Below are 7,709 nucleotides of genomic sequence, written 5' to 3' on the forward strand. Positions count from 1 at the left end.
ATGATTTCAGAATACTTGCATAATATTAATGTAAGTAATTAGCCGAAACCTAACTAGATCCTTGGCAAGGGACAGTAAACAAGAACGATCTCGTTAAATGAGTAATTTCCGGCAGCACTAGACAGCGTGTCTGTACTTATCCAAGATGAGGCAGGAAAGAAAGCCACATCAACTGTTATGTACGTTGATATTAATCACAGTTTAAAACTAGCAAGAATTTTATATCAAATGCACTGTTGTCTTTCTCTGCCTAATATCAAGTCAAAGTCTAATTTCTCACTTCTTGTTGGAATATTAGATTTATTTTTTTTTTCAGCATTTGGAGTAAAATACAAGGAGGATCTAACTCTGTTATGCTGTTGAAACTGACTTTGAACTGTCTTTCCCTATAAAGCCATTGCCAGAACAGTGCTAACTCAAGCTTCAGTAAAAGCCATTCTGAAGGGTTCCCTAAACCTCCAGATAGTTCTACATTTTCAAGGAAAACTTACATAAATTGACACTTAAATTTACATTAAGAGATATGACCAATAAATTAGAAATAAATGAAGGATATGATTTGCAGAAGAGACAACCTTGTTCCAACTCCTATGAAGTGCTGTAGTGGTTGGATCTAGTTTCTTGAACTATTTTTCTGAAATGATGGGCTTTAATTACAGTCAGAGGAAAAAATGCATTAATATACAACTTTGATAATCTTGTCATCCGGACTGATAATTATTTGCATAAATATGAATATGATGTTCTTAAAAAGATTAAGTATTTTGAGGAAGAAAGCCGATATTGAACCATATGTGGAAGACAAATCATTCATTGCTACCATTTTCCACCACATTTATGGTAAAATCACCTGTCTGATCCTGGTGTCTCCCCTGCCAGGTAAGTATATTCTAAGCTGGCCTGAGAAGAATAAAACAGTTACTAAGCAGACACCATCACTGGTGATTCCCTAGAAAAAGCCCAATGTCAGAAATTACAGAAAGGTTACTCCAGTTTTTAACCAGCTGAGGTATGCAATTCTTTTGGTCAATTACAATGACACATTAAACCTAGTGCTCTAACAGCACCACACAAAGTACAATCAAAATGACAGAGGAATAAGAGACATTTAAATTCAGTTCATTTCTGTGCAATGAAAGAGTCAGCTTTGAACTGATTATAAGAGAAAGATTTTAATTTCCAAGAACAAGGATCCCAATTCTTCAACAAGAAAGGTTTTTATAATTAAAATAAAAGCATTCATATCTATGAGCTGATCAGAAGAAAAAGGAGGAAATTATTTGTCTCACACTTCTTTCTACACTATGAGAAAAGAAGTCTGAGGCAACTGTAAGCCATCACAGTCTCGAAATGACTAAAATTATCTGCAGCACACTCAAAACGTAAAATCCTTGAGGTAGGTAATCTGAAGGCTTTCATATCACATCTTCTTTTAAGAAAATAGCATGTCTAGGAAGTAGAATACCGTAGAAGGAAATAAAAGATATATTTTGATAACATTTTCTACTGTCAGTATGATTTTGTCTTACTGATTTGCCTGTGTGGACAGTGTTTGGTTGTTCACTACATGATGTTTTGTGATTTTAGCATGGATGATATGGTAAACCTAGGAATTACTACTTTCCTGTTTCAAAGATACTTCTTTTGTAATGTGTTTTCCCCATGCTTTTAATTATTTCAGATAGTTAAAAATGTTCTTGATTTGATTTCCAGGTTACACAGGATAATATTTGTTATATCATCAATCTACAACTTCCTTATGTCCCTAATTTTTTATTAATAACTTCACTTATGAAGAAATTGAATTTAGTCCATATGGACTTTTCCATTAGTGTATGATTTTTACAGATAGTTCCCTCCACTTTGTGCAATAATGACCTTAAAAGATATCTGGAGCCAAGCTGATGCCCTGGAAAAATGCCAAATAGGGATAGCATAGAAGAAGGAAGTAACACAGCCAGAACTTTCTCCTTTTCTATTCCTATCACAAGGGTACTGAAGCAATGGGTGTAGTGATGATAGTGCCTATTTCTGAAATAATCCATATTTCTGATACAATTAAAAAAAAAACCAACAACAAACAGGCATGGGTGTTATTTTTCTCAGTCATTACTATCAAAGGTCATGTTCTTCATGGAAAGAGTTCATAATAACTTCAAATTTGAGGAGATAGTTGAAATAAATTATTTTGGCCAAATCACAGTCAGTGCTGCTTTGCAGACTCAGAAATTGGTCCAACAGTTTTTAATTAAAAAATTATCTTCTGCACAGAATCACGGCCATTGCACCAACAGACAAAAAGACTAATACTTTTAGAAAGAAATATTCCATCTAAAGGAAAACAAATATAAATATTATGGAAAGAGGGAACTTTAAAGTTACTGGTCCTACTGGTTCTACTGTCTCCCAAAGTGAACAAAAATCTCCAATGATCTGGGCATAGAACAAATCAAAAGAATGAGTTACTGAATTAAAATGGTTTGAGACACAGAGTCTACTGCAAAAAAAACTAGGCAAGCAGTTCCTCTGTAAAATGAATGATGTAATGAGGAAAAAAGTAGGCATTTTCTTACATTTTAAAGAGTAAAAGAACAGACTACATAGAAATTGCAGACTACATAGTCTTTGGAGTTTTCTGAAGTTGTTGGGATGTGTTCCAACCACCTCACAGATTTAAAAAGAGATATAGTCAGTGCAGAATTCCCAGTAGTATATCAAAAGACACTCTCAGGTTAGTAATAGTAATGGTAATAACAATAATTCTAACACAGGTTTTTACTGAGAAGCCAAGAAAAACATATGGAAAGGTGTCATATATTTCCATGATTCTGGTCTGATCTAGTCATAACACCAAGAAATAAAGTCAGTGAAGATTTGGGGGTGTGGATTGTTAGGGGCTGCCTAAGCCATAAACAGGATTCCTGAAACAGTTGCAATTGGACCCATTCACATCTGTTCACCTTCTCATCAGAAACCCTCGCCTTTATTACGGAGACTAATACGAACAGAGGGCAAGAGCTGAACTTGATATTTTGAAGCCTAGTGTAGTAGTCTGAACGGGTATTTGTTTTGATTTTTCCTTATAATACTGGGCAAAATAGCAGTTACACAAGCTGACTTTTTCTTGAAAGAGAGGCAGAGCTGGCACTAGGTGGCAGGAACTTCTATGACTGTCCCCAGGCTGACTGGCTCCATTACTCCAAAGCCAACAGAGCTGGCTCCACATCTCAGTGATGCAGTGTGATTAACTACACTGATTGTAGTTCTCCCCACACTGGTCCTCTGAGTTAAAAGTAGATGAGTTTACTGGCTAATAATTTCATAAAAGTTGATGACCCCAACTCTGTATATCACAATTCAAATATTTAGGCATAAAAATTGTCTATCTTTTTTTTGTGATAGAAGAGAAATTATTCACTGAAGTTTTTGATTAAAGTTTAGCTGTTTAACCAAACTTTTCTTCTCTCTGAGGTCAAGCAAACTCCTCTTTCATATTGATAGGGTTCACCAATCCTTATACTGATTTCTTTCTTACTAAGATATCAAAAATTATTCTTAATCATTAATTACCAAATAAATTGCAGCCCAGAGGAAAGAAAGCTTGTGGGCTGCTTTTTCAATGCTAAAAATGTCATGCTTGAATTTTGAAATTAGACAAGATGTTAAGTAACAGATGGATTTTCCATTCTACTGTCTATTGATCTAATCATCAATCTATCTTTTAACCTGTGGAGTAATATACCTTGTCTGTCCATAGATCTGTAAGTCTGTTTCAGTCTTGTTCCACCAAAATAATTTGTTCCTAAATGTGTTTCACATTAACATTGTTCTTTTCTTGATTTTATTGAAAGTAGTTCTGTGCTGTTTCATCAGCTGTGCAGCAATTATGATGATAAAATAGAGTCATAAGGGCAAAAAATCAGAAATACATAAAGAATGTGGTACAACTGCAACATAAATTGAAAAGACATTCCTGTTCTATAGTATATTTCCAAACTGGCAATTTATCAGAAACTCTTTCTCTAAAAAAAGAACCCCTTAGTTAACAAGCCTGGAATAAACTCTTACTCAAAACCAAAAGGTCTGACCCAGCTGTTGGCATTATTCATATGAAATATTTCACTGGCATAATTAAAAAATACTTTAACGTCTTGTTTCAAGTATTGTTGAATGCAAATACTGCAGGCCAAGCTCTTTCTTTCAAAATAAATGAGCAGTTGCAGAACAATAAAAACAGTTGAGGCATTTATGCTAAGACATGAAAAGCGGGATGCCAAGGCGGGTTTCTAAACCACATTCCAAGCATTTTAAATGCCTTTTGATTGTTACCACAAATCCACCAATTGTTGTGAAAACGGTATGTGTCATCAAGCCACAGGCGAGGCCTTGAATACATCTGGCTCAATGTTTGTGGCATTGATGTTAAAACACCACTCAGTCACAGTTATGCAGCAAGTATTCCCAGTCCCACATCACCATCCTTTTGTAGGAGCATGTCTGCCTCTCTGTTAATGGCATAAATTAATTCAGAAAATCAGGATGAATTCATGCATTCTTCTCTACACGAAACACATTTATGATTTTTAAGTTACATCACACAGTGAAACTGCATTCTTTCCTCAGCCACTATTTTCTGTGTTCTGTTAAGGCTCCAAATTCCCTCAGAACTTTCCTGTCATGGAGGTATGCTGTCTTTCCATATTTTAAGATGCTGTTTTATGCTGCTTTAAATACCAGAATAAGAGTACAAGTAGTTTAAACTGAAATGCTTACTGTGAAAATTTCTGTCACTCTCCAAACCAATAATAGTGACAAAGGATTTTTGGAGAGGATGCCATGGATAGGACTTCTTTAGTCCATTTTCCCTTGAATATGTTTTCTTTCTCCACCTCAAAATTTTGCTTGTGTGGGAAGTGTAAAATTTGCCTCAGTTTTGGTCAGGCAGAAGTCTGTCCAGAAGAAAATCCTCAGTAAATAGCTACTCCACATGCAGATGGACCTAGCAACTATCGTGCATTTGATCTTCAATGTACAAAAGCAGAGGCCCTGATACTGCCGGTGTTCGGCACCCTCATTTCAGTTGATCGGGAAAATCTATCGGTCTATGTGTTTAAAAACATATATCACTGGTCCAATGCACTGTGGGTTCAAGACTAATATTTCAAAACTAGTATATCTGTAATTCTGTTCAGAATTTCCTGGATCAAAATATACAAGAAATCAAATAAATCACAGTCAATTGTTGTAGATCTGATTGAGAAGAAAAACACTTGGACTTGGTGAACTTCATGAAATTCTCATGGGCCCACTTTTCAAGCTTGTGCAGGTCTCCTCTGGATGGTATGCCTCCTCTCTGTTGTGTCAACTCATTGCTCAGCATTGTGTCATCTGCAGGCTTGATCTTACTTTCTATGGCATTGATAAGGATGCTAAAGAGCACTAGCTCCAACAAAGATCTCTAAGCAACACCACTCCACTGGCCTCCAGCAGGACATAGAGTAATTGACAACTCTCTGTCTGTGTCCATCCAGCCAATTCCTTATCCAACAAAGAGTCCACCCTTCAAATCCATGTGTCTCCATTTGGAGATAAGGAAGTTGTGTGGGACCATGCCAAAGGCTTAATAGAAGTCTAGGTAGATGACATCAGTCATTCTTCCCTTGTCAACTATTGCAGTCACTTTATCATAGAAGGCCACCAGATTGTTCAGGTGAGCATTCACATACAGAGATGGCATTTGACGCTTTGGAAATAACATTAGATGTCATAACATGCTTTGTTTTCAGATTGGGTGCAAAAGAAGGGGCAACTGAACACCAGCTGTAGGCATTCACCTCTGGATAACAATACTTCTGTGATGCCAATATTGTCTTTATCCTGCAGAAAAACTTTCTCAGCATTACATCAAAGAGATGAGATTAGACCTCAGGCGGTTGATTCCCTGTCCTCTCTACAGACATCATTTGGCTTTAAGAAGTAGGAAGAAAATCTTTAATTTAGAGTAGTATTGGATGAACTTCAAATGATCCAGTGAGCCCTGATATTTATCTGTTCTCTTTGATGAGATGTCTGGAAGAATTTCCTGTTTCTAATGTGATTGAAAAAATTGAGACACTTTCCAAAGAAGTTTCATAACTTTTCACTTCTGGTGTTGCTTATAACAAGGAAGAACAGACTTTGAAAACCAGGGGAACTCCCTCATAAAATGTTCCAGGAATTTTCTGAGCTTCCTGGAAGTTCAAAATCTGGCTAAGTCAGTCTTAACAAAGTCTTGAGTAATATCTTCATTTCTTTCTTACATGTCAGATCTTGCTTGTGTTTTATTCATAAGTAATGAAAGAGCAAAGGAAGAACTTAAGGGACTAGAAAGAAAACGGCTGTCCCATCGTGGTCTTAGAAGTTCAACTTTAGTCTTCTTTCAGTAATCTCACCTGACAAGACAGGACAAGGGTTTGCTATCCAGCAAGTAAGAAAAGGGAATGGAAGCGTATGTGGGAGAGATTATTTATATATCAGTTTAACCATATACCTAGTTGTTTGGGGGAATTCTTTTCCTTTGAAGGTATCTGTTTAATAAAAAATGTAGTTTTCTACAGAATGTGCCAATATGGAATCTGAATGGCCAGGGAGCTTTCATTGTCTGTAGAACACCCGATATCATTCTAAACTTTGTGCATTTCACTGAGGCTGGAAACATAATGTTATGACCATAAATCATTCTCATGCTTTCACAAACACTGCTTTTAAATTAGTATTATTTAAATTTTCATTTACTGAAATATCATATATTTAGGTTAGTGGACTCTACCTGATACATCCACTAGGGTTAGGACAAGATCTAGAATTATAGGGACGATATTCATGTTACTATTGTCAAATCCTTTGCAGGAAGTTTGCAAACTGGAGCAGATAAAAGCTACTATCGAATACTTCAACACATATAAAAAATAAATAAACCAAGGAAAATGCAATGAGAACTGGAATCTGATTTTTCCTCCAGGCAGTGTAAATAGTATTTATATGAGAGCTACAGAATGAAACGAGGAATATGAACTCCAGAGAAAACAGAAGTAGTCTATGGAATATAAAAAGTTTTAAGAACTCCTTTTGCATGCAAGGTGAGCAAAAATACTGAGACATAATGACTGGGACTGCATAATACATGGGAAAATATAAACTAGGACAAATACTGTTTTTATGAATTAACATGTTAGTGGCCTAACTGGAATTTTAGAATTCCTAGCATTTTTTCTCATTGATGAGTTCACACCCAATGAATTTCTGTCACTGGAAAGGATAGTGAGATTGAAGAAAGAAATGAAAACTGGATCTTAGAATAGAATAGACTGGAAAGAACAGAACAGAGAGGTCGAACACTAAATGTCTGTGTCAAGGAATGACAGCCAAAAGGACAGTTTTTGCTGAAATGTCTGTTTCCAATAAATATTCTTTGTCATATGGTAACAGTCAGATTCATGAATGTAATTATTTCAGACATACTAAGGATGAAAGTGGTTATCAATATTTGGTCATCAAGTAGATGTTTTGTTGAATTAAAAATATTTTGAGATGTCTCTTATTTTTTGTAACCTGCAATATTAAACTGCTATTTCAAAACATAGCCAAGTATAATTATGCTATTTCAAAAGATTGTAAACTAAGATTAAGAAATGTAAAAATTATATTTTTCTGAGCAATCTGAATTAATT

General features: G+C 35.5%; 1 long non-coding RNA gene across 1 annotated transcript; it reads left to right on the forward strand.

Annotated features, from left to right (window-relative positions):
* Positions 1–5,538: 5,538 nt before the first annotated feature.
* On the forward strand, positions 5,539–6,962 carry LOC113945468. The gene is made up of 3 exons (XR_003527098.1): positions 5,539–5,710; positions 6,307–6,466; positions 6,889–6,962. It is a non-coding gene; the product is annotated as an uncharacterized LOC113945468 (long non-coding RNA).
* Positions 6,963–7,709: the final 747 nt, after the last annotated feature.

The sequence above is a fragment of the Corapipo altera genome, unplaced genomic scaffold (genome assembly GCF_003945725.1).
Source record: "Corapipo altera isolate COAL_440 unplaced genomic scaffold, ASM394572v1 1b, whole genome shotgun sequence".
NCBI classification, from domain to species: Eukaryota; Metazoa; Chordata; class Aves; order Passeriformes; family Pipridae; genus Corapipo; species Corapipo altera.